The sequence below is a fragment of the Xyrauchen texanus genome, chromosome 11 (genome assembly GCF_025860055.1).
Source record: "Xyrauchen texanus isolate HMW12.3.18 chromosome 11, RBS_HiC_50CHRs, whole genome shotgun sequence".
In the NCBI taxonomy this organism is placed as follows: domain Eukaryota; kingdom Metazoa; phylum Chordata; class Actinopteri; order Cypriniformes; family Catostomidae; genus Xyrauchen; species Xyrauchen texanus.
The window spans coordinates 12,579,411-12,591,413 of NC_068286.1; the positions used below are offsets into that span (position 1 = coordinate 12,579,411).

Genomic DNA, 12,003 nt, shown 5'->3' on the forward strand with positions numbered 1-12,003 from the left:
GGGAGAAATAGAATCACATTCAAGTAGCTAGTTTTTAAGACTGGCAAATATTAAAGTAAATAAATAGAGAGAGAGAGAGAGAGCGATGACGAACACAAATCCACAAACTCGTCAACTGCAAATAAGCCTACATCACTGCATACACTCTCCAGCTGAGCCATCACTATTTAACAAAGATGCGCAGCAGAATCTTCGCCACGCCCACCCAGGCGCTGCGCTCTGTCTCGCCGCACTCACTGCGCACGCGCATTACCGAGCCTCCACAATTTGACCGTTATGTACCACATGGCTCACTATTTAGCAAGCGCTCTGTGTGGCTGGGGATTCTGTGGGAGGGGTCATTATTTGGCAGGGAGCGGCAGAGAGACGAGCATTTCCTAGATACCCACAGCAACGCGTGGATTCATTCTGCTTCCATCACTTGAGAGGCAAGCCGGCTGATTTTTTTTTTTCTCGCTTGTTTCAATTTACCTGGCAAAGAAGTCCATTTGGAAATAAACCATACCCATCGTTATTCCTCGGAAGTATTTTGTTCGCGCACCGGGGCTGTCATCATTGAAGGTAAGATCTATGGAAGTCTCTTGCCTTTGCTACAAACCTGTCAGAAGGCGAGGCTTGTGCATAACAGCCGTATTCCCCTATTTATCAAGAGTGAAAATTGGAAAATTGTGTTAGATTTAAGATAGTTTGGTAAATCCTCTGTAGCGGATGTCTATTTAACGCATATTTTTGCTGAATAAATACTCAACCGTTATTCCAGCACCGGGGTGATGGGATAGCCAGTGCATCCCATCAGCAGCCTGTTAGCATACCGGCTAACCATCCCGTATTATTTCCTTAACCAACGACTTTTTAAAAATAGAATATTAGCACAGTATTATAAGTCCGATATTCGGCGTAATTTTCCATATGCAATATATTTTTAATTTAAAGTCATCACTGGTTCTTCTAACCGCGGTGTGTAGGCACACTCCCTCATTATCGGACCGCCTCCCGTCTTTAATCTCTCATGTCCCGTTATTCTTTGTCTGCAGTTAACCAGTTACTATTGTAGATTTGACACTACGCATCAGGTTAAGACCCTTTTACGATTTTGTGAGAAGAAAATAGCCAGGTTTTGAAATAGCATCCAACTTTGGGCTTGATGACATTCAGCTATGATTCCGGTGTTCGTAGTGCATGATACAGTTGAAGACACTTTCAGTTTGACACACTGAGCTTGCTGGGAAAACTCGTTCCTTTAGTTTAGACATATTCAAGGTATGGTGTTTTAGTTAAACATTTAGTTTAAGTGTAACATTGTCAGCATTTGTTATACAGTATGTGTGCTTTAACTTGAACAGCGCGCGATTTACGCGTAGACGCTCCCATTGTAATCAACAACGCTGTCTACTGTCGCGTCGCGCGCGCTTGCAGTTTATACAGCTTCGCTGATGGGAACGTTCCGGATTGGATGCGTCTCTCGCTTTCCGCATACATGTCAGTTTCCATGCCGTATACAGTTGTAACAGGCGCACGGAGCGGAATCCAAATGGGTGTGAAAGGGCAACAGTGCGGCTGCATTTAGAAGTCAAGCGTTTGACTGACAGGGAGGCGTGCAGCAATGTTTCCACAATAATTGTCAGGGTCTTTTCTCAGCACTGTGGGTTGTTGGTTACTTTAGCTAAGTAAGTCTAAGAGGAGTTGCAATGGGTCATGTCATGTGCTTACTGTTTTGATGTTATTGACACTGGTATTTTAAATCGGACATTGTAGTATTTGTCATATATCATATAGCCTGTAAAATGGAATTTTGAACATTCATGGAAAAAAAATATAATAATACTTTTGATACTAAACTGTGGTATGCTTAAATGGACCGGGATTGCCCTTTGTAGTGAGTGTTAGGCAGAGCAGATTTGCCCTATGTCAGTTCGTTGGGAGGCCCTGCTCAAGCAGTATTTAAGCACCCAGCGAGCAAATAAACAGCTAGTCAACAAAATATTCACATGTGTGTTCACCTAAAATGCATGCATTGTTTGGAGCTGATTGTATTGACATTATGCATGCAAACTTCAATACAGAGCTATCTATCTGGATATCCATCCATACATACATACATACATATATAGTTATGAACAGTGTATATAGATCGTCCTAAACATAAACTTAGTGGGGCAAGGGCTGCCTCTGCGACTTTTGATAAGACACGAGGTGACAGGGACAGACTGAAGAGGAGGACCTTGTACTTGTATGCCCGGCCCTCGAAGGCAAATTGCAGAAAGGGTTTGTGCCGAGGTAAAATCGAGATGTGGAAGTACGCGTCCTTCATGTCTACTGCCGCAAACCAATCTTGATGCCGTACACTCGCTAAAATGTGTTTCTGCATCAGCATCTTGAATGAAAGTCTGTGCAAGGCCAGGTCCAAGATTGGACGCAAACCACTGCCTCTCTTGGGTACAAAGAAGTAGGGGCTGTACAACCCCTTCTTCATCTCAGCTGAAGGTACAGGCTCAATCGTGTCCTTCCGCAGAAGGGTTGAGATATCCACACGCAGGGCGGCAGTGTTCTCACCCTTCACTGAGAAAAACAGATGCAGCTAAACCCTGTTGATCTGAATCACATAGACGAGTCGGACGATCCTGGTCAGCCATCGTGATGGGTTGGGGAGTGGAAGCCATGCCTCCAAGCTCTGGGCGAGGGTGACCAAGGGGAGGCACCACGTTGAGGGGGCTTGAGCCCGAGTCCATGCTCTGGGAACCCACCATAGGACTGGTAATGGGGGAAAGGGAGGAGGGGAACCGTCCACGTAATCCTTCACAACCGCCCGGGCATGGATGTGTTTGTGCCACAGCTGGGCGCGCAGGGGCGGGGGGCCCGCCTCTGCAGCGCCGTGCTTGACATAAATGTGCGGTGTCCAGCAATTGTGACAACGATGGCCATAAACATGGGGTGTGTGACACAGGGAGTGAGGAAACCGCTCTTTTTCTGAGAATGTGGGTACTGCAGCCCCTCAGGCATGTGGTAAAATTAGAAGAAAAGGGAACAAAAGATTCTCCTCCTGGTCCTCCACTGGGGAATGGAGTGGTCTTCTTACCAGCTCCCAGTCGCCCGTCTCAGGGGCTCTTAGAATTCTTCCTCGGGTTCTTGGTGGTGGGCCGTGAGATGGGGGGTGTCTGCTTCCTGCGGGTGGCTTTATGCCAGGCCCATGCTGCTGGCCCTGGCTGCAGCGGAGCCGGTGTCATCGCCGCAGGGGGACGCCCTTGGCAATTAGCAGACGGAATGCATAATCTTGATATGCGCCTGTGCAGGATATGCTGAATAGCCTCCATCTGCTACTTAACCACGAGAACTGCTGGGTAAAGTCATCGACGGTGTCACCGAATAGATAAACCTGGGAGACAGGGGCATCAAGGAACCGTACCTTGTCAACCTCCCTCATCTCGACCAAGTTGATCCATAGGTGGTGCTCCTGGACCACCAGGGTGGATATCACCTGCCCGATAGTCCATGCCATGACACTCGGAGCTCAGCTCCTGCATCAATCCAAGGTCAGAACTACCCTCATACACAGGGGTGAAAATTTCATCAAAATGTTGGGGGGGACAATAAACATAACAATTCTCAAGAGCAATTTTTGAAGGTTTTTTTGTTGTTGCCCCGTTTGCATTTGTATTATTTTATTTCTTAAACAATTATTTTAAGAATAATCATTATATTATTTACAATACACATATTTTAATGATATTTTAGGGGGGGACAACCCTCAGATTGTGGGGGTCCTGACCCCCCCGCTATTTCTGCCTATGCTCATACAGTTCTCTATGCGCCTTGGCTTGGTGCACCTGCAGGAGGACCCATGGCATGCAGGGTTGGAGGCGGTAAGCCTTATTCGACAGTGACAATGTGAACCTACTCGCCCTGGATGGAAGTCTCTGACATTTCAGCCCCATCTTTAAGAAGACACTCTCCATCAGTGCCGCTCTTTTAGAGAAAATACACTCTTTTATTTGCAAGGGCGTTCTCTGCACTCAACCGGTGCACGAGGGGGAGGTTAGATCATTAACCTTAAAAACCTCATCTGTTTGGATGAAAATTCATACTTCATACTTGTGTAAGTCAGAGAGGAGTAGCAACAGTTTTCTGAGAGACATTGAGCAAAAGGCCAGGACCATCTGAGTTCAGTGACAGACGAGCAACTGCCAGCAGCACTGAGAAGAACTAGCCTAAACAAATTGTGCTGCTAGATAACTTAAGCAACACAAACAAATGTGAATTTATGAGACATTACAAGCAGCACTGGATGCAAAGAACATTTAGAAACTTTCATGACACTTTCTGCTTTATCTTCACCACCACAATCTTTCATATTTCTCAGTTTGTGTAAGGAAAGAAAATTTCATTTTAAGAGTACTATAGCTTTCAAAAAGATGTCTTTTATCCAAACAGCTTTGTTATACTTTTGTCCCACTGAAGACATTTTAAAGGGCAATAGTAAACTTTATGATTTTGTTTTTCTCCAGTGTGTGTCTGTGATAATAAGCCAATGGAGTCTGTGTGAGCCTGCAGCAGTGAATGCATCACTTCATCCTTCTTCTCTTCTTTTGTTGTATCTGTTTTTCCTGTTTGCATCAGTTGTTCTTTTCATCCTTTTCCTCCTTACTCAATTTGTGAACAACATGCTGGGTAGGGTGTGGAGTAGTCATTCCAGGAGATATTTTCTTTATCCTCTATTTTTTCTCTCTTCTCTCCCAATTTCTTGTCTATGACATTTCCTTATAATGCATTTTTTTGGTGGATCCCTCATTTACACTATTATTTTTGGTTGATTGGAAACATTGATTTAATGACTTTAAAAGGTATTACAACATCTTCCTTGAAACTTGAATACACAGAAGTGTACACAATTTAATCATTATCACTTCAAAAACGTTTCTAAGATATCTTTTAGTTGCAAACTAAACTATAACTATTTCTTTGAGGCTTTTCATAAAAGTTTCAAAATATCTGATATACAGTATATACAATATATTACCTCACAGTGTCACTTTATGGTCATATGTCAACATGGTTACCTGCATGTTGGTTATACCACCTGACTTTAATTTGTTTAACAATTTTTTTCAAAGATTATTAATATTTTTAAACAAAATGGTTTCACTGCTTATTTTGTTTATAAATAATATTGAAAGATTATTCTAACCTATTTTTATTAAAAGTATTGCATTTTTATTGTTATAATTGTTACTGCTTCTATATGGTTACACCACTTAAACATTTTTGGCTTGAAGCCCCAGAGAAAAAGAAAATATATATATATATATATATAGTCAGAATAAATATTTTTACAGTGTCCTATCTAAGCTAGAGATACCCCAACCAGATAGTCTCCTCCGCCACAATGTACCAGCCCTCTGTTTCTAAGCATTAGCAATGGAATTGTTCATACGGATCATGTTATTTTCCCCAGTCTACCTCTCTTCTCTACATTTTCTCCTCAGTACCCCTGAGGGAAACTTAATGGCACATTTATTTCCACAATGTACATAGGAATGCACACTGCAAAATATACTGAGCTGTCCACTATGGTCTTTTACAGTATGTCCTCATTGTCCAGTTTTGTTTACTCTTGTTTTTCCTTGAGCATTCCTGACCCTTTATCTCTGTGATTTCTGATGGAGTTTAATTAACTTTCTTAATTCAATTTGGATGCCTAAGCAAAAATCTATGGCAGGGCAACAAATATTTTGACCACCATTAGCATTCAAAACACTCACAGATCAAGTGAGGTGACCGGTTATCATAAAGCAGTTTTTTCAGGCATGCTGGGCCCATTTACCTCCTTTTGAGGTGTCAGCCGTCACAGATGGTGGCTGCCATTCCTCCTGGCTTGCGTTCTATTAGAGAGAAATCAATATGATTTTAGTTATCACTGTGACCTTTAATTTAAGAACATCTATACAACTGCATGCTATAAACTTTGCTCAGTTATTATTAGGATTCCCATCCAATGGCCGTGTTGTCGTTTTGACTGTACTGTATACGATGTGAAATCAAGCCGTTGCATCAAAACAATATCGACGAATCCCAAATCTTTAGAGATTAACATTTTTAGAGATGTATTTTTACGCTCAATATGCGGGCCGTTTCAGCGATGTGAATGAAAGCAACAATCCTCTTTCATGTCTGAATATTAATCTTCGAAATAGACCATTGTTTTATTTTGCTTCTTCATGCATCGCCTGTTCGTTGAAGAGATTTTGTAATTTGCACAGGTCAAGTGAACCCACATGGCAACGAGAATGCCATACCTCCTCTTTCAATTAACCCTCTGGGGTCGACGGACACGCTGGCACGTCCTGCTGGATTTTTTCATCATTACAGCGGAAACAACATAAAATGCATAAAGTGCTTTTGTAAAATAAAGAAAATAAAAAGGGTGAGCTTTCAGCAGTCTCTGTGTTCACAAGCATATATCTGAAACACGTCACAAAAATTAACTGAAACTCTGCTAATCCTTAAAACAGAAACATGAAACATATGTCTAAAGAAAGCTTAAAATGTCTACCTTTAAATAAAAATACTTTCATATTTAAAACAAATATTCTCCTGCAAATTAATTGGTATGAAACAAAGTGATGTACAATTTCTCCTGGCTCAGCTAATTATCCCTAATGTGATCACACCCACGGGCAGAGGATGCTATTCATAAGGTAATGTGCTGAGGCGACCAATGCAAATGGTAAACGCCCCCGACTGTGCCTTAAAAACAAAGTTCATTCACTTTTCTGTGCATTTGGAAGATCGCACGATACACAAGTGAGAAAAATCCTGGATAGTGACGAAGAGTTAAAAATTTTCCTCTGATGAACGTTTGCCTTTTGAAGAGAGACTTGATCCAGACGAGGATGCAATTTTGGAGAAGTCATTTAGTTTTACTTACGTATTAGTTGACATGCAATTTTATATAAACATGTACATAATTTACTAGTGGGACTGTTTCCAGACTTGCCAGCCAGGATTCAGAGTATTGATATTTTAAATATGTCCTAATAGGCAAGTTTTAGTTACATTTAAATGCTGTTTTGGCTAGAGTAGGCATTTAAATTGTATGCTGTATGATATAAATATGATATGTAATATGATATAAAAATAATATGAATGTTTAGATTATATTTTAACTAGTGTTTATGCTGCCTCATTATCATCAACAAAGCTTGTGCTTGCAAATATGTGTTCAGGTTAAATTAGTAAAATGCACTTTAAATATCCTCACATTAGAAAATCAGCATATTATAATGATTTCTGAAGGATCACGTGACACTGAAGACTGCAGTAATGATGCTGAAAATTCAGCTTTGATCCCAAATAGCATTTTACAATATATTTAAATAGAAAACTGTCCTTTTAAATTGTAAAAGAGTTCACACAATGTACTGTATTTTGAATCAAATAAATGCAGTCTTGGTGAGCACAAGAAACTTCTTTTAAATGGTAGTGTAGGTCTAAAATTAAAGTCTTTATGTAAAGAAAATGTACTTCTTTTAACTTAAAACTTGATTTTGATCATCAATTAATTTATTTCTGTCACATAGGCCTACCTCATTGATGGGCCCAGGGGAGGGGTCTTTATCTCCTCGGTGTGAATTACAATCAATATTCATTATAGTTCAAGCTTCCTCGCATATGACATTTCTAACACCAAATGTATCTTACAAACATTAAATTACTATATTGTTTTCTATAAATGAGTGATCAGGATGGTTTCACATAATTTTGTAGCAAACACTCTAGGCTACAAGATCCAGTTCTTAAAAGGCTTGTGGACAAATGTTGAGTATGTGTTATATGTCCTTATTTCAATGACTTGATTTTTTATTTCATGGTTTCAAAAACCATGCATAAAATTTATTTTCTCAAAAATACAAACATGTACACACATGTTGCTCACATATTATTGTAGCCCTGTTTGTGCTGAATACAGTGTTATCAGACTTATTAGCTATTAATGTGTTTTTAAGCATCTGCAAAAAGCACAAATGTGAAGGCATGTCAAAACTTCTCCAGGGCCCAAAAACACCCTTAGACCCCAGAGGGTTAAAAGACAAAAAAGTTTAGTGCATCATCTAATGTACTGAAAAGTTTTGTCTAGTCCTGGGCAATATGATTTAAAAATTATATCCCAGCATTTTTCAGGCTTTTGATGATATTCAATACAGTATAAATCAAGTTAGAAAAGTGATGTTTTCTTCACTGTTTTTCACTAAATGGACACAAGAAAGAATTATATTTAAAGGGGTACTCATAATGTTTTATTTTTTAATTGTATATTCTCAAACACAATAGTTTTCCCTTACCAATTTCATTGTTGAAATTCACTATTCACAGTCAGTCATGATTAATTTAATCCATGAATAAAAGTATCGGAAATCAGGGCAGTTGCTGAGACCTCTGATCTTTGAGAAAAGGCCAATGGGAATTGGCGAGTGGAATTTGCATGCGGGTATGGGTATAAAAGGAGCTACATCTACACATCTTGTTCCCTCCATCAGGGAATGGAGGTTATGAAAGTTGCTAGAACGATAATTTCTTTAGATGCAAAACTTTTGTAATGAGAAAAAAAAATAACTGAGTGCACCTTTAATCATTTACATAATGATAAATAGCAATATTTTATTAAATTGTAATCTATTAAATTTTGAGTGATGAAGTAAATTAATCATATTGAATCAGAGTCATGATTGGATTAATTAAAAATTATATTTTGAACTGATTCACGTAAATAAACCAAATCAATCAACTCTACCACTGTTTTATTTTAGTTTTCTATTAAAACATATTTCTCTTAATGCTGTGATACTCGCAAGTTGGAAGTCCAAATAAAAAGTGCATTAAAACATTTCAATATGGACAGTGTTACTTAATTTTGTGAATTTATAGTGAATACTTGATATATCACACAGCCCTGGTCTTGCACGCTTCATTGTCATTTTAAAATGAACAGGACCACAGTTACATTATAACAAGGGCAGTTTGACAGACAGTCCTTTCAGTGTGTTGAAACAGTTTCCCAAACCAGTACTGAAATTAGTTGTCAGCGCTCATTTAGCCCTTCCCAGAAATAGTTGCCTCAAATGTTATTAGCTTCAGCTCGAAAGGCAATTGCTGCAGAGAATAATCTGACTCTTTGCTGTTGTTGTCATTTTATTTTGCAATGAAACACTTCGAAAAGCTGGAATTATGGTGGCATGTCTTCCATTTCCAGAGAGCAATAAAGCAAGAAATTTATTCATCCATTTAACTTGAACCTGTTTGTTATCTCTATGACCCCTTTCTAGACACAACGAAATTAACAATATGTGGGAGGTAAGCCAATAACAGCCATCTGAAATGGAAAGTGTTGTGCCTGCTCTTCAATGCAGCACTGAATATTTTTGTAAAATGATTTACATATAGAATACATTATATCTACTTTTAAACAGTGCTTGTACTTTGAATCTGCAGCTTCCCAAGATATATGATTAAATGTATTTAATACAGTCAAGCTACTCTTTTGGAAAAAAAAATTCAAATGTTAACTACATTGCTTGCTATTAAGAAAAAAGTAGGTAACTACATCGAAGCTGCAGAGCTGTTCAGGTTGTAGTCCATAAACCCAGAAGATAATTAGCTATTTCAAACCATGGGTTCCCTAGAGATTTTCTTTTGGGTTTTTCTAATGGTAATTTTGGATTTATGAGTAAAATAAGGTCTGTGATAAACATTGCTTGAAGTTAAGTGGACGTTTTGTTCTACAACATAAATTAAACACTTGAAACTTAGAATTTTGAAACTGCATCGAAGCAACTTACCTTTAAAAAAAATAAATAAAATAAATACAAATCAGAGGACGTCAGAGCGTCCACGAGCGTCCTCGATCGTTGAAGGCAGGGCAGCCAGAGCGAATTTTGTTGCTCTCGCCGCTTCTGGTGTGAACGCAAGATAAGGATCTCAATTATCTCAATTAGAAAAGAGAAACTTTTATACTTAAACTTTTATAATTTAGGCACACACTTACAAGCAAAAACAGAACCATAATTTCAGCACACACCTGCATCTCACTGGGGTTGAAAACAGCTATATACAAATATAACGACTCTCGCTACTGTTGAGAAGTGTGCTTAAACTTACATCTTGGCGATTTTGAAGCAATAATACTTCTGACGAGATCTGCAAAAAATAAAGGCAACTCCACACGTGATCTCTCTCAGTTTCTATCTTTTGATCATTCAAATACAAACTGACATACAGATGCCCACACACATGCACATACACACTACCTTGTTGCTCCAGTAAGTGCTCCAGGAAAGTAGTGCAAGCCTCCGTTGCTAGTTCTTATGTGACATTTTCGAATTAGCAACGAAGGTTTGGACTGTATCAGAGCAAGACGTTGAATCCGTGGTGGACGAAAGCAGTTCCTCTCACAAGAGCGTTTTAGGGATGAAAACCAGAAAATGTCTTATATATAAAACCCTGTCTTAAGGTGTGGTAACTGTTGTAGAAGCAGAATAATTGACTCCGGCCCATTGAATTATTGAAAAATAATGCACATGGTGAAATGCTTCGCATCGTGACTGCCTTACCACCTCCGGTGTGCATTATTTTTAAATAATTCAATGGTCCGTTGTCAATTATTGCTTACCTTCTTCTAGATAAATATGCTCAAGACCAGTGGTTCTCAAAGTGTGAAGTGCACCCCCTTGCAGGTAATGTAAGTGGGGGCATGGAAGACTGCCTTGTTCTCAAATCCTGTTCACCTTCACACATTCAAATTTGCTGCTGTGACAATGCACAGAAGAACCAATGTGCGCAAGTTCTTTTCCTCCACCTTGTTCTCCTTATGTGGTGTCCGGTACGCTCACGGCAATGTTCTCGTGTATGCACAAGATTTCAATGTGTAAAAAGGTGTAGTAACACCTAAATTAGTAGTGTTAGGGTGCTTTCACACTGGCAGTTTAGTTCAAAACAGAGCACGGTTCACATGAAAAATTGGTATCGTGAAAGCTGTCATGCAAATCAGCAATACAAATGAATTTCTTTGCAATCGACTGTCTCCTCAAAAAATGCAGTTTGCGTGCAGCAGCAAGCCGCCTTCCCCTGGACATGTGATGATTAAACGCCGTGAAGCGCACATATACGCAGTTGTTGTTCACGCTGCTGTGCATAATGGCACCAAAAAAACAAAAAGTATGATGAGTCGCGTTGTGTTCACCATGCATATTTGTGATGTTGTAAGATGAACACAAATGGACCGGGGTTCGATAGAATCAAGTGAGTGTGAAACCAGACAAGCGCTGCGGGGGGCACCGGGAACAATCACACTCGGAATCGGACTGGGGCAAACGTGCCCAGTGTGAAAGCCCCTTAAGAGTAGTCTGTAGTACTGCAAGCCGAGTATAACATGCAAACACTTGGCCTGGCTGGGGTTGCTCACCCACTGCTGGCGAAGAGAGATGTGTAGGCTAATGGTCAGTGTGATCAGTAGAACAGTCTCGAGTCACTGAGCAAAGACTTTTTAAAAAGACTTTCATTATGAGATACAGTGTGTTTCATTGATATTGGAAAAACAGGCTCCAAACTGAGCTGCTTGTCATGACCCTGTTTTACATGACTGCATTTGTTTATCTTGGTATTAACCTCAATTTGAGCTTTGACTTAATCTGGGTAAACAGTGAGTGAGGGAGAGAGTGAGAGAGGAAATGGGAGTATGAGGGAATTTGTGTATCGGGTATTCACCCATACTGTGATTTTATCAATCAAGGTCATCAAGTGGCTGTATTTCTGGTCTTAAGGTTGTTCCTACTGGTAATATTATTGGAGGGCAACACAAGTGGCTAAAGCTTTTGAAAATCTGATTGCACTTAGGATGTATTGCTGGTAAAATAAAATTAAATTCTACGTAATTGTACAAGGAACGTGTTTTCTCTATGCTAGAAATTTACATTCTGATGGGTTAAGCATTTGTATAAATTGCAGCAGTGCACA

At 39.5% G+C, this 12,003-nt stretch overlaps 1 protein-coding gene across 2 annotated transcripts in view; it reads left to right on the plus strand.

Annotated features, from left to right (window-relative positions):
• The first annotated feature begins 361 nt into the window (after positions 1-361).
• The window catches only part of ctnna2 (catenin (cadherin-associated protein), alpha 2), a 717,220-nt gene continuing 705,578 nt past the window's right edge, over positions 362-12,003 (plus strand). For both annotated transcript variants that reach the window (XM_052137026.1, XM_052137027.1), the window contains exon 1: positions 362-561. The gene's annotated coding sequence lies outside the window, so the exon portion shown is untranslated. The remainder of the gene's footprint in view (positions 562-12,003) is intronic.